This window comes from Camellia sinensis, chromosome 12, assembly GCF_055761805.1.
Source record: "Camellia sinensis isolate YWXY chromosome 12, ASM5576180v1, whole genome shotgun sequence".
Lineage (NCBI taxonomy): Eukaryota > Viridiplantae > Streptophyta > Magnoliopsida > Ericales > Theaceae > Camellia > Camellia sinensis.
The window spans coordinates 113632650-113649437 of NC_138972.1; the positions used below are offsets into that span (position 1 = coordinate 113632650).

A 16788-nucleotide genomic window follows, 5' to 3' on the forward strand; every position below is an offset into this window, starting at 1 on the left:
TATGCTTGCCATGTTGTGCTGATCTATCTGAATAACCGGTATATCTGTCCCTGTAGTAGAAACTAAGACCTCAGCTTGACTGTTCACTAGTGGGGTAGACCACTGATCTGGTGACCGTTGTACCAATACATTGCGCCTTTTTGACCTCCGTCTGGTAACTGGGGTAAAGAAAGGAACACTGCTTGTTCGTCTATGAGATCCCTGGATCGATTAAGTCTACGACCTCTAACCTAGAGTGCTCGGGGAATATCTGTAATAACCCTCACCACTGCTTACCGATAAACATTGATTACCGTTAAACCGAACTGATTATGACTGATAACTGAACTGATTAAAGTACTGAACTGACTGACTGAAAAACTGGAATCGAATTGACTGAGTATGTGTGTTAATTTGTATTCTATCTGTTTGACTGTTTGACTATCTGTTCATGTTTTACGTTTAAACTGCTAATTGAAGGCCCTATCGGCGGCCGAACTGGGAATCGATTAATGTTTTATGATCCTCATAATTAATATGATTTTATGGTATAAGTATCTGAAAACTGATTAGGAATGATTAAATTAGATTAAAATGAGTTAGAGTGCATGAGTTGATTTATTCACCATATTGCCATTATTAGTGGGCCTCTTATTATAACATATTAGAGCCTTTGCAATACTTGAATCAAAACACTTCTTCAGCCACATTTTGAGCCTACAACCGACCTTAGAGAGAGAGAGACTTGAGGAGTTGATTTCATCTCAAATTTGCTTGTGAATTGCTTGGTAATTGAAGTGTAGATTGCTACTTTGAGCTCCCAAACCTTGAATACAAGACCAAGGTAGGACATCCATCTTCTTGTTGTTGTCATAGAATTGATTCTTGCATGATTCATGCTTCAATTGTAGAGCTAAGCCATGTTTTGGTTCATACATGTTGTCATAGAGCATAATTCATGCATGCATGCTTGAATTGTTGGATTTTGAGTTGAGTTCATGGCAAATTGTTGCATGCATGTCCATGTTTTGAGGGTAGGCCATGATTTCATCATGTTTTGGAAATAATTGGCTCTTTAGAGCATCAAATTGAAGCTTTAAATTGGTTTGAATTCATGCATGTTTGCATGTACATAGTGTTCTTGAAATTGATTTGAAATTGATTTGAATTAAACACCCTTGGGCCTTGATTCCTCAAATTGAGCTTTGAACCATGTTATTCTATGTGTTTATAAAGGTTTTCCAGAAAAATGGGCCCAAGAGGATTGGTTTTGATGCATTTGAACTTGGTTTTGAGCTTGGAGGTGCAATCTGGAATTCCCAGATTTTGCACTTTCGCTCGAGCGGGGAAAGTGGCGCTCGAGCGTGGAATCCGAGCATCCAATATTTCTCTGCACTGTTTTACAGTCCGCTCGAGCGGAGTCATATGTCTCAAGCTCGAGCGGACATCGAGCGTCCGTCGAGCGGAGATTTCACCTATCCAGTACTTTTACAGTACGCTCGAGCAGGAAAGTTTACGCTCGAGCGTGTACCTTTGTTTCATGACCGCTCGAGCGGGGAAACCTGCGCTCGAGCGGGAATCTGTTTTCTGAAAATTCTGAAAATGCTTTTAAAAGTGCATCTTTGCATCCTCATCCCATTCTAGGCATTCCTAGGCCTAGTTTAAGACATCTTATTGAGGATATAGATGTAGAACACACCGAGGCATTAGGGATTAAGTTATTATCTTTTCCAACTGTGTAGCTTAGAGTGTGTTCAATCTGTTAACTGTGTAGGGTTGGCGACTGGGGAGACACGCTCTAGCATACTGTAGCCCAAACTCTGTGAGTAACGATTGTGTAAAGATATGTTCAAAAATGATTATCTTCTGAACGACTGAATTGTACTGTTTCTGAATTGAATACTGTTAATTGAATGAATGTATGTCCTGTATTCTGAACTGTATTGTGGCATCCTTAGCACCTACTGTTTACTGTTACTGTGAAAGAATTCTCTGTCGGTTCCCTCGTTGGAACCACTACTGTTACTGACTGATGGCCATCATTTACTGCTCAGTCTTTTAAGACCTACTGTTTACTGTACTGTTATGCTAATGGGTGTACCACATATGACTGTACTGACTGAACAATTGAAATACTGTTTAAATGAACTGTTTTCATACGGTAAGGACATTCATTCTTAACCTCTTTACGCATTATGTTATTCACTGGGCTTTAGCTCACTGCTCATATATATATGTAGGTGTTCAAGCACCGGACCGTGGCTAGGAGCGTCAGGGTTACTCCAGTTTTGTCAAGCCAGCCTTTTGTGCCTCACTGCGAGGTTCCAAGCCTATTTTGCCAAGGCTTAGGGGTGTTTTAGATTCCCCCTTCTGCACCGTCTTACTGTTCTGTATAGACTGAATGTTTACCGTACTATTATGCAGGGATTAAGTCCCTAGTCTGAATGATTGTAAATATTGTGCATACTGTTCTGTACCGTTTATGTATGAATGTATGAAAAGTCTTTTTGCATACAGACTGTCACAGCTCATTGGGCATTGTTTAATTACTGTATTGGCTTCCGCCAGGCCCTGTACTCTGTTTTACTATACTATTATTAAGCAGGCCTTCGGTAATCTCAGATTACTGGCCGGTTACGGTGCTAAACCCATAGGGCCGGGTTTGGGCTGTGACAATATCTGTCTGATCGGATGCGATGGTGCTAAACTACCTTGCAAAAAGATAAATAAAGCATAATAAGGAAAAAATGAACAGAAAAATGGACAACATAACAGCTTAAATAAAGACAACACACAGTTGGCAAACACAAGTTGAAAGAACTGTTCTCAACCACTGATCACTGTTCCCAAATCACTGCCCCAAATCTGAATCTGATACCCACAGGTAAAACTAATTCCCTAAATACTGATATTGATGCCCGCAAGCCTGATACCCAGACTTGCAAACTGATACATGCATTCCTGTAGAGGCCAACTCTAAAAGCACATAACAAGCAAGTGAGAGCCAAAACACCCCTATGGAGGGGGAGGATTTCCCTGTCCTATTGTCAGGAGCTAGGGTTTCACTACACATGTGGCGATTTCAAACAACCTATAATCGGGTAAGCAACTTGTCCTAGCTTGGAATGGTCACTACAGTTTTCGATATGCACTAGGTCGAATGGTCAAAGAGGGTGCCCCAGTAAAAACTGAGGTTTGTGTTCCCGTCGTGGCAGAGCCCGCGACCGATTAGCCTTATGGCACGCTTCTCAAAGTGGGCCTCTGGCAAACCGTTCAAGCATAGCATACGGCAAACACGATGTCCTAGGCGCACCAATGCACATGCAATGCTAAGAGACACATCAGTGTAATCAAAACAAGATATCATGAGTTCGAGTCAAGTTCTCTAAATCCCCAGTAGAGTCGCCAGAAACTATAGGCGTGCCCGAACGTCCTGGCTCCGCGCACGAAGGCGCGAAATCCGTTTTGTTCATTAGCTACTACAGTTTGGACTCAATGTCACGGTTCTGAATCTAATCTTGCAAAGTGCAGTGCAAGATTGATAAATCACCAAAGAGTCCAAATCCGGCAAATCATTTTTGGAAAACTAATTTTAATAAAGAAGTGCCAAACATGGATTGCTTTGCCAGATACAGAGTCGCCACCTAAATGTTTTATTTTGGAAAATTTAGGAAACCCTGACTCGTGCCTAAGGCCACGTGTCCGTCATCACCAAAGTTACCTCGGCTCGGGAACTTGGGTACAAGAGGGGAAGGTCATGAAATGAGCACCCCCGCTCCCCCGATCAAAGATCGGCATTTACTAACATGATATATTGTTTTTGAAAACACATGTGTTCTTATTCCTGTTAATTAGCTGATCTTACTACGTGATGCGCACAGCATACAAGTATAGACTAGGTTGCCTAAATTGGAACAAAACAACTCATGTTTGCTTGTTTGAAAAATGGCTTGAAGGTGCTACTCGCAAGTAGGCTAAGACGCGGATTTCGTCACTCTCAAGTGGGCTTAGAAAACATGATTTTGCCACTCTCAAGTGGACTTAAAAAATACGCATTTCAATGAATTGTTTCAATTCAAGTAATCCAACCTTCACCCACAGGCATTCAGGCAGTTACACACTTAAGCAGTTAGCCTCATGGCAAGCATGCTATCATGGCAACACTCACACTCATGCAAGATGCTAAAGCATAAACATTTACAGTGTACTCCAAGCCAAAACAAAAGCTATGTTAGAAATCATGCATGATTCTAGTTTATGTTTAAGATGGCTAATGCAACACATGCAAAAATGCCACTAAAATAGGCTCGGCTATTCTAAGATGTCATGTGAGATGTAACTTGATAACATGCCGTTGAACACATATTCAAGTAAATGTACTGAAATACAATGCGGTTTGCATGATACGCCAAGCCTGGTGCATGCAATACGAATGAATGTAAGCAAACATGCAAAGCATAAGGATGCTAATCAAAACATGACCTAGAACTAACCATCGTAAGCGGTTAAGTAAAAAAGAGAAAGACGTGGGGTTGGAAGACATTCACACACTCACGCACACTTATTACAAAATTCGCCCTCTCGACGGAGGGTTTGAATGAATATGCTAAGCTAACTACGCTATACTATGTAACTAATCTAATAATCTACTTAGACTAGTTATTGCAACACCAAAACTAATTAACTAACAAGCTAATTAATTATTACAATCCAAATTGAAACAAATAGCTACACTAAGCTAAATGAATATTACAAAACCAATTAAATGATTAAATTACACGAACTAATCATGAATACTGAAATGGCCTCGCGGGCGATGAAGAGACGCATGCTCGGTTGGTCTTCGCTCAGAAATCCGTTGCCATGCCTCATGATGCCTCTGTTTGCACTGTTCTGCACCTCTGAAAACTGTACAAATCTCTGTGATGCTTCTGAACCACCTCATGGACATGCTGAGAGGCCATTGGCCAAATGGTATGGCCATCGGCCAAAGGATAAGGGTCATTGGCTATTGGCCAAACATTGTTAGCCGATCGGCACACCAGATAGCCGATCGGCAATCTTTTCCTGCGGACTGCCCCTTTTGCTGCAGCAGAGTACAAACAAGGGCATGCCAATACATTTGCAAGAAAATGTTGTGCAACTACACCCCTTGTCATGTTTGAAACTCAAAGGAGTGTAGTGCTCGACTCTCGAGCCATCAATCACTCATATCGATGCATGATGGCCAAAGAGGCTGAATTGCACAAATCAATATGGGATGAATGCATAAAAACACATGAATGCCTCACACTCTATCATGTTGTATCAAGAGTGTCGGCGACCGAGAATTGAGGCACGTTTCATCACTTCAAGTATGAAACGTCCCTCATTCCTCGTGTGTGGTTTAACACCCAAACCAAACACAATGCAATGCATGCAACATGGGGATGTTATGCAATGCAACATAAGTATGCCAAATGTAATGTAACAAGTATGCAAAATGCAATGCAACCTAGACATGCAAACATGCAATGTACCAAGCATGCAAAATGCAAACATGTAATGTAATAATCATGCAACAACAATGCCAACAACAAGCATGTGACAACATGCAATCTAACAAGTATGCAACAACATGCAAGATGGATAAGCATGCAACAACATGCAAAGCTGGACTAGCATGCAACAAGATGCAAACTAACAAGCATGCAACAACATGTAATGTGACAAGCATGCAACAACATGCAAAGATGGACTTAAACAAAAATGGGCAGACGTCAGCCATGCCTAAATCAGTGGCCAATAGTGCTAAAATGATGGCATGAAAAGCATGAAAAGGCAAGATAAGCATGCATGCCAATTGGCTCAAGGACTAAGGCATAAAGATGCAACTCTTAAGCACACTTAAAGAGTGAAAAGCATGCAAGTGTGACAACACTACATGCTCTGAAATGATGTCAAGAATGATGCCAAATCACACATATAATCACAAGTATAGCATGCATGAGGCTCAAAGCTCAAGGCCAACCAAGGAGCTTGTACCAAGGCCATACAAAGCAAGTCCCAAAGGGCCAAGGGCAACCAAAACAGTCCTAAAGGATGCCAAATTGAGTTTAAAACATGCGAGGCATGAGGCCAAAACATGCTAGAAAGGTGAGCACAAAACATGATGCATACAAGGCTAAAAAGGATGATTGCACTACACCTATTAAAACTAAACATGGCATGACTTAACCAATAAAAATCAGAGTTATGGCATGTCAAAATAAGCCCAAAAACCCACTGAGATGGCATTCCAAAAGCCTAAGTATGATGGCATGCACAATGGTCCATTCTTAAGGCACAAAACTCCAAACTTACAAAGCATCAAATGAGTGAAAGATGCAAGTGTATGACCACATTACATGGACTGAAATCACATATGAAATGATGCCAAATCATGAATGGTCCAAGTAATGCATGCTAGTGACTTGGACACTCAAAGCCAACAAGCTAGATTGAACCATGGCTATACAAAACAATGCATGCATGACCAAGACAATGCAAATCAGAGCTAGAGCATGGTAAAACAAGGCTAAAAGATCCTTTGAGTTGAGCCAAAATATGCAAGAATGATGGTCCAAATCCATGATGCATGTTAAGGCAAATGAGAGGATTGCACTACAAGTGCATGGTGCATGCAAGAGGCTATTAAACCAACTTAAAACAGAGGTATAGTATGGCAAAATAACACCAAAAAGTTGCTGAAATGGGACCAAAACATGCTAAGCAAACATGCTACCATTATGAGCCATTTATACTAGCATATGAGACACAAGGACAGAGGGGTGTCCCTCTCCTATGCAAGACTCCAAAACCACCTCTGAGGATTTTTAGTGGTGAGAAGGTCAAAACAAGAGGGTTCCAAAGCTTAAAAGGGAAGGCACAAAACAAGGCCAAACAAGGCCTAAGAGGGGGTAGGCAACCCCCAACACAAAAGTGACCTTAAACAATCATCACAAGCGTACAAAATTAGAACTTTTTACAGTTTAGAGTTAAGTTTAAAACAATATGCAAGTAGGTTTAAAAGCTTAAGCCAAAATAGGGGATTAAAAGCTAGAATCTCACCCTTGAAGAACACCTTCAAGAACACAACTCCACCACTCTCCTCTGATCAAAACCAGTCCAAGAACACTAAAACCAACTCCCAAGGACCTCAACAACCAAATGATGGTGTTCTAATAGGTGTTTGTGTGCAATAGTGTGAAGAATTTACACTTTTGGGCACAAACAAGAGCAAAAGGAGAGAGAGAGAGGTAAAATATATATATAGAGAGAGAGATATAGAACTTGTATATCAGATTCTCAGAACCTTTGGAAAGGGAGAGGGTCCTCCTTTCTTATAGAATTTCAATTCTCAAGCTTGTTGAACAAGCTTGAGTCTTGATTCAATGTGTATGGAGGATGAGAATTGTGTCTACCAACTGTCACAGCTGGCATAAAATATTTGCAAAAAGCAGATGGAAAGGCCTCGGCCAGAAAATATGGCTGATCGACGAAAAAGAGTGCCGATCGGCCAACACTTATGGCCGATAGCAAGAAAACAAGGCCGATGGCACCATGCCTTGGCTGATGGGTTGTAGGGATAGCCAACAAGCCACCCCCTTCCCTCAGAAGCAAAAACACAAGTCCTTGGTCCATAACTAAGCACAAAATAGACAAATTGAGAGATCCTGAGGCAAGGTGTGCAGCAGAGACCTCCGGGAACTCAAAACAAACACGAGCATGGATGATCATCGAGTGCTCAAACGATGACATCCAAGTCTTGAGGACGGTCAAAAATGGGATGTGTACAATTACCTTGTACCTTTCACGTGAAACATGTTAGTATTTGATGTTTACTTGATTAAAACCTTTCCCTTTTCCGTATGAGATACTGTTAGGTACGTTTGTTGGTTACACCACCTTTGCACCTTTCACGTGAAACGTGTTAGGATTTAATGTTTACCTAGTTAAAACTTTCCCCATTTTCGTATGAGATACAGTTAGGTACATCTGTTGGTTACACCACCTTTGCACCTTTCACATGAAATGTGTTAGGATTTAATATTTACCTGGTTAAAACCTTCCCCCTTTCCGTATGAGATACTTAGGTACGTCTGTTGGTTACACCACCTTTGTACCTTTCATGTGAAACGTGTTAGGATTTGATGTTTACCTGGTTAAAACCTTCCCCCTTTCCATATGAGATACGGTTAGGTACGTCTGTTGGTTACACCACCTTTGCACCTTTCACGTGAAACGTGTTAAGATTTGATGTTTACCTGGTTAAAACCTTCCATTTTTCCATATGAGATACGGTTAGGTACGTTTGTTGGTTACACCACCTTTTCACCTTTGATGTGAAACGTGTTAGGATTTGATGTTTACCTGGTTAAAACCTTCCCGATTTCTGCATGAGATACAATTAGGTACATCTGTTGGTTACACCACCTTTGCACCTTTCAGGTGAAACGTGTTAGGATTTGATGTTTACCTGGTTAAAACCTTCCCCCTTTTCGTATGAGATACAGTTAGGTACGTCTGTTGGTTACACCACCTTTGCACCTTTCACGTGAGAGGTATTTCTATTGATTACACCACCTTTGCACCTTTCACGTGAAACGTATTAGGATTTGATGTTTACCTGGTTAAAACCTTCCCCCTTTCCGCATGAGATACGGTTAGGTACGTCTATTGGTAACACTAAATTTGCACCTTTCACGTGAAACGTGTTAGGATTTGATGTTTACCCGATTAAAACTTTCTCCTTTTCCGTATGAGATACGGTTAGGTATGTCTGTTGGTTATACCACATTTGTTCCTTTCATGTGAAACGTATTAGGATTTGATGTTTACCCGATTAAAACTTTCTCCCTTTCTGTATGAGATACGGTTAGGTACGCTGTTGGTTTCACCACCTTTGTTCCTTTCACATGGAATGTGCTAGGTTTTGTTGTTTACCTTCCTCGTCTTCGTATGAAATACAGCTAGGAACATCTATTGGTTACACCACTATACCTCCTTCTGCGTGAAACACATTTGGATTTCGAGTTCATTATTTTCTCTTCTCGCGTAAGACACATTTGGATTTTGAGTTCACCTATCATTTGTTTTGTGTCACATTTGTATGTAATCTTGTGGCACATTTAATATGATGCACCCCCTGTTATGTTTTATATCATTTGCACGAAGCTTGCCTCTCATGTTGTCATCTTCATATCTTTATCATCATTCCATGACATTGCATTGCATTGCATAATCATGAATTTTCAAACAACTGGCTTCGCGAAGCATGTAAGTCCAACTTTCAAACCGCATTTTGAGCATGTCATTTTGCATGTTGCCCTTGAACTACGCAGGTTTGATTCCTTGCAAAGGGATACGTAAGCAACCTTCTAGTTTAACCACTTGTATTGCATCTTGTTTGTTTGCCCAAGTCTTACGGCCTTGTCAAAAGGGTCGCTTCGAGCTTTGACATTCACTCATGTCATGAAATGACTTCGAACTTTGTCAAAGAGGGACAACTGTAGACACCCCATTTTGACCAGCCCTAAGACTTGTACGCTTTCTTTTGAACACCCAATTATGAAAATTATAATGTGCTATTTTATGAATTTCTCAGCAAAAAAAATCAGATTTAAGCTTCAATCCCAATTTTACACCTGTTTTGGCCAAATTAGTTGAGACCTATTCAAAAATCTTTATCTTTATTTTTATTTATTATTATTATTATTATTATTATTATTATTATTATTATTATTAGTATTAGTATTTTTTATTTATTTATTTATTATTTATTTGTCCTTTCTTCTCTCTTGTCTAGGAAATTTAGCAGTTTGAAACAATAGGCCTTTCAAAAAAACTAAATGGATTTTGATTATTCATAATTGGCCTTTCAAAAAAACTAAATGGCTTTTTACTATTCACAATTGGCCTTTCAAAAAACTAAATGGATTTTGACTATTCATAATTGGCCTTTCAAAAAAACTAAATGGATTTTGACTATTCACAATTGGCCTTTCAAACAAATGGATGGGTTTTGACTATTCACAATTGGCCTTTCAAAACATAGATAGGTTTTGGCTCTTCAAAATTGGCCTTTCAAAATTGGCTCTTTAGAACATGAAAGGGTCTTGGTTTTTGGCCTATATATAGAAGACCATTAGAACTATGAGAGGTGGTGAAAATATTTGATGAGAGAGGGGTCTAAACTTTGATCAAAGAAAGAGTTTATTTTATTCCAATTGTGGTGAAAATTTTTGATGAGAGAGAGGTCTAAACTTTGATCAAAGAAAGAGTTTATTTTATTCTAATTGAGTGAAAATATTTTAGAGAGAGGTCTAAACTTTGATCAAATAAAGAGTTTATTTTGTTACCACCCAAAACTTCACCAAAACTAAAACTTGAACTTTTATGCTGAGATTTCAACAACATACTCCACAACTTGAGGGTGATCATGTAACGCCCTCAAAATAATAACAATAAACCCATTAAATAAGACAAGCGTTGATATATAAACTAACCACATTCTTATATCCATCAGAGTCTATTACATATGCATTACATGTTAACATCAAAACAAAATGCCCTACGGGCTTACAGCTTTCCAAGTTAATACTTGGTTACAACAAAGAATTCTAACTCGTTTACACATTAAGCCCTTGGCTTGAAATTACATGTAATACATCAACAGTAAAACGACAAAGCTATGTCCGCCACTAGCCTCCCAGCTATGTCCTTGGGGGTGGCATGCTTCCTGTACCTGAAAATGATATTCCCGTATAGGGTGAGCCACAGCCCAGTAGAAATACACTAAACCAACCATGGACAATGACTAAAACATTAGCAATTGATAGTTGGTCAACACTGATTCAATCACATAAATTACATATTTATGTTAACGACTTACAAGTCCCAATTACTTTTCATTTTCCCTTTTTCAACAGATAAGCATGCTAGCTCTATCATCATTTCCACAGATATGTATAAAAACTATATCTCACATTCAGATAAGCATAAAAGCTATATCCACATTCTCAACAGATATGTATATCAACAATATCCACAGATAAGCATACAAGCTGTATCCACACTTCACAACAGATATGTATATCAACAATATCCACAGATAAGCATACAAGCTGTATCCACACTTCACTTCACAAAGATAAGCATATGAGCTCTATCTTCACTTCTCTAGACAAGCATATGAGCTCTGTCTACGGAGTACATCCCCTATCTCCTCCAAATACCTAACCGGTTTAGAGGTCCATCCCCTATCTTCCCCTAAACCGCGGAGTACATCCCCTATCTCCTCCTCTACACATAACGCATATAAACACATTGGTTCTATATACAATCACACAATACAAACAATCAATGTATTCTAGCAACTGTCAAGTTCCATAACACATTCCATTGATTAGTCTCAGTTTGCCTAATCAACATACATTGTCTACAACAATCACGACTATCCTCCACCGATAGCCCAAAGCAGTTATTTCTAAAACAGAAAATAAATGCACAAATGGATATTCAATCAACATTTCATTTCCTCATTTCTCATCAATTAATTATCCCAATTAATTAAACAAGGTAATTAGGCCATTTTCCATAATTACCATTTCAACCCTTAGGTCCCATTTTCATCAATGATTCAACAATCATTCCATTTTCTTCATGCCAAACATGCATCTAGGTTTATTATGAATGAAACCCCAACCTTTGTAAAATTACACAAAAGCCCCAAACTTTCACAAAATTACCCAACCAAGCCCAACATCTCAAAATACCAAAATTTAAAGACAAAACCCATAGAGAGGAGTAGGTTATCCCTACCTCAAATTCGGAGTCCCAAAGGAGAAGACGACAAAACCCAACGTGCTCCAAAACCCGAGATTTTCATATTAAAATGAAGCCCTCGACGATCAACAACTTTTTTGTAAAGGCCAAAGGTGAGTAAATCACTCCTACTAGATCAAAACCTAGAGAGAAGGTAGTATCTAGAGTGAGAGGCTCAACAATGGTGTTTTTGGAAAAGTAAGAGAGAGAAGAGAAAGCAAAAAGTGATTTGGAAAGTCACAACTTCGGGTCTTAAACCCAGTCTTCCGCTCGAGCGTAAAACACCCCGCTCGAGCGTCCACTCACAGACTTCCGCTCGAGCGGCCAACCTCCCGCTCGAGCGCAGAATGCACTCGCCCAGCACTTTAGCAGAACCAGGCCTCCGCTCGAGCTCCCAACCCTACGCTCGAGCTCACAACACTGCACAACAAGATACTGGATGGACGTAATCTACGCTCGAGCGCCAACACCTCCGCTCGAGCGTACAGGCCAAAAATCTGGGCAACTAGTTTTGGTTTCTAAACTCAACCAACCTGTAACAAACCCGCTCAACACATCCTATAACTCACATACAAAGTAAGAAAGGATGTAAACAAGATAATAAACAACTACCAACATCTACGGACACATGTCCGGATCACTATACAACAAGGGTAAACCTGGGATCGCTATAACCTCCCCCCCTTAAAGAATTTCGCCCCCGAAATTAAACACAAGTTTTTCAAAAACAAGTTTTCTTCCATTTTAAACAATGTTATATTTTAACATTCAACAATTCGACCCATTACCGGTCATCCCATCCCTTTAACAAGAGACATATCACAATATGTAAACAACATATGTATTTTCAACATGCATCAACATTATGCACTATCTTTCCAATTTCAACATTATATTCAACACATATAGTGTCACATTCAACTTCCATATGAGGCAAGTTCCAAACATACTTCCAACAACTAAAACATTTTCAATGTTTCACAACTTAAGACATATATAAAAGTTCTTAAGTTTAACAAAATGTAAAATTTAAATACAAGATTACATATCAACAAACAAGTCCGGATATTTCTCTCGGACTTCCAACTCACGTTCCCAAGTGGCTTCCTCCACTCCGTGATGTTTCCACAAGACTTTCACCAAAGGAATGGTCTTGCCACGCAGGACCTGATCCCGCCTATCCAAGACCCGAACCGGTCTCTCCTCATACGAGGCATCCTCATCTACCTCTAAATCAGTCCAATCCAACACATGTGATGGATCTGGCTCATATTTCCGAAGCATACTCACATGAAACACGTCATGTACCCCGGACAACTGCGGTGGTAAGGCCAATCGATAAGCAACCTCACCAATCCTCTCAAGGATCTCAAAAGGACCAATAAACCGAGGGGATAACTTCCCACTCTTCCCAAACCTCATCAGGCCTCGCCTAGGTGATATCTTCAGAAAGACATGATCACCTACCTCAAACGCCAAAGGCCTCCTCCTACGGTCGGCATAACTCTTTTGTCGACTCTGGGCTGTAACAAGCCTCCTACGGATAAGCTCAACTTTCTCCGTCGTCTCCCTAACCAACTCCGGACCCAACAAAGGTGCATCACCCACCTCGGCCCAACAAACTGGAGACCTACACGGTCGGCCATACAAGGCCTCAAACGGTGCCATACCGATGCTAGACTGAAAACTGTTGTTGTAGGCAAACTCTACCAATGGCAAGTGCCTCTCCCACGTCCCACCGAAGTCCAGGACACAACCCCGAAGCATATCCTCGAGGATCTGAATAGTACGCTCGGACTGCCCGTCAGTCTGAGGATGATAAGCCGTACTAAAGGTCAACTTAGTGCCCAAGGCACTCTGCAAACTCTGCCACAACCTAGCAGTAAAACGAGGATCTCTATCTGAGACGATCGTCACTGGGACCCCGTGCAATCTCACTACGTCCCGAATATACAAATCGGCAAGATGATCTACCGAATCTCTCACGCGCATAGGAATAAAGTGCGCCGACTTAGTCAACCGGTCTACAACCACCCAAATAGCATCACTACCCCGCTGAGTCCTCGGAAGACCTACAATGAAGTCCATAGTGACATGCTCCCACTTCCACTCGGCAATAGGCAAGGGTTGCAACAAACCCGCTGGCCTCTGATGCTCGGCCTTCACTTGCTGGCAAGTAAGGCACTTCGATACGAAAACAGCTACATCTCTTTTCATACCCCGCCACCAAAACTGGCGACCCAAATCCTGATACATCTTAGTACCTCCCGGATGCACCGCAAGGCGCGAATGGTGAAACTCTCGGAGTACTTCCTCACGGCAAGCCTCCGGTACAAACAAACGGTCTCGGTATCTCACACTCAGGTCGGGATATACCGTCAAACCCTTCTCAACTTTCCCACTGGAGATCTTTTCTCGGATGGATTCTACCTCAAGGTCACCTCTCTGTGCCTCTAACACTCTAATCACAAGTGTAGGCTGCGCAACAACAGAAAACAAGGCCGCAGCCTCAACAGATTCGCCCAGTAGCAAATCAAACTCGCCAAGTGCCCCCAACATCTTCCATTCCCGGATGGCTATACAAGCTACATCACTAATGGTTTTCCTACTAAGGGCATCGGCCACAACATTGGCCTTTCCCGGATGATAATGCAACTCAAAATCATAATCCTCGATGAACTCCATCCATCTCCTCTGCCTCAGATTCAAGTCTCTCTGTGTAAACAGATACTTCAAACTCTTATGATCCGAGAATACCTCGAATCTCTCACCATAAAGGTAGTGCCTCCAGATTTTCAAGGCAAAGATCACAGCTGCTAACTCTAGGTCATGTGTGGGGTAATTCTTCTCGTGTATTTTTAACTGACGTGAGCCATAAGCTACCACTTTCCCCTCTTGCATCAACACACAACCCAAACCCTCTCGTGAAGCATCACAATAAACCGCATAACCCAACCCTCTCTCCGGAATAATCAATACCGGAGCGGTGGTCAATCTAACTTTCAACTCTTGGAACGACTTTTCACAAGTCTCACTCCACACAAACTTGACTCCCTTCCGAGTCAGTCTAGTCAACGGTGACGCTAACCTGGAGAAATCTTTCACAAACCGACGGTAATACCCAGCTAATCCCAGAAAACTGCGGATCTCAAACACACTCTTAGGCTGTGCCCAATCTTGCACTGCCTCAACCTTGGATGTATCAACAGACACCCCTTCCCCGGATACCACATGGCCTAAGAACTTGACTTCCCCCAGCCAGAACTCACACTTCCCAAACTTGGCATACAGCCTATGGGCTCTAAGTAACTCAAGCACCACTCTCAAGTGTTCCTCGTGCTCCTCCTTAGAAGACGAATAGATAAGGATATCGTCCACGAAAACAACCACAAAGCGGTCTAAGAACTCCCGGAAAATCCGGTTCATCAAGTCCATAAAGACTGCCGGTGCATTGGTAAGCCCAAATGGCATCACCAGAAACTCATAATGGCCATACCGCGTACGGAATGCCGTCTTAGGAACATCTTCCTCCCTGACCCTCAACTGATGGTAACCCGATCTCAAGTCTATCTTAGAGAAACAACGGGAACCCTTCAACTGGTCAAACAAATCATCTATACGGGGCATAGGGTACTTATTCTTAACCGTAGCCCGATTCAACTTCCGGTAGTCTATACACAATCTCAAGGCACCATCTTTCTTTTTAACAAAGAGTGCCGGTGCTCCCCACGGTGAAACACTAGGGCGAACAAAGCCCTTCTCGAGCAATTCCTGGAGCTGAACTTTCAACTCAACCAACTCTGCTGGTGCAAAACGGTAAGGTGCCATAGAAATCGGCGCCGTACCAGGCACTAAATCAATAGAGAACTCTATCTCTCGGTGAGGTGGCAAACTAACAAGATCTTCGGGAAAAACATCCGAATACTCACAAACCACCCTCGGCAATACATGCTGGGTCTCACCACTCTCACCACTCTCACAGCTAGCAAGTAGACTACTAAGCTCACTTCGCCCTCGCGAATCATACCCCGGTGGCAAAACACTACCAACCCGGTCTCCCAAGAAATGGAACCACTCCCCGCTCAAGGTACATAACGTGACCCTCTGGCGGTAGCAATCAATAACAGCCCGGTATGACGATAACCAGTCCATACCCAAAATAACATCAAAACCCTTCATGGGCATGACAACAAACGGAAAAGGAAGCCTATAATCGGCGACCTCTATATCACATCCTCTAACACCCTGTTTCAGGATCAACTCACCGCCCAAAGGCGATACCACACAAATAGGAGATGCTAACTGTGCTAACTCCAATTCCAAAACAGATGCAAATGCAGCAGATACAAAAGAATGAGATGCACCCGTGTCTATCAACACATTAGCAACTGAGTTGCAAAACAGAAAAGTACCTCTCACTACTGATGGAGCCGGTACTAAATCCTGCGCGGTAACAGCATACACGCGCCCCGTAGGCCCCTGGTCTACCTGCTCACCTCTCGGAGCAAAAGACTGCTGCACAGACTGGGATGACGAAGCTCCCGGATTGGCCCTCGAGGCCTGCACAGACTGAGCTGGCTGAAAACCCTGCGTCTGCCTAGAACCAGACGCTCCCGAAGTGGCACTCAACTGTGGGCAAAACCTCTTCATGTGCCCAGGTTGTCCACACTGATAACAAATCAAGAGCTGCCCCCTGCCCAAACTCTGACTCGGCGGTCTAGCTGAAGAAAAAGCAGCTTTCTGACCCCCACCCTTCTGCGGGCAAACAGATACCTTGTGACCCAGCTGGCCACACTTGTAACAGGTGAATTCTCCCTGACTGCCTCTCCCCGAGCCTACACTAGGCACTGGAAAGGTCGATCTAGAGACTGCACCCTGAGACTGCTGAGGGTTAGAACCCCTCTGCCTCCCGCCATCATTCTGACTATCCTGGCTCCTCTTGGAGCCTCTCTGACCCTCATCCTC

The 16788-nt window shown here is 42.0% G+C and overlaps 1 pseudogene; it reads right to left on the bottom strand.

Moving 5' to 3' along the window:
• LOC114277958 (wall-associated receptor kinase 2-like) overlaps positions 1-16788 on the bottom strand; it is an 81242-nt pseudogene that overhangs the window by 41406 nt on the left and 23048 nt on the right.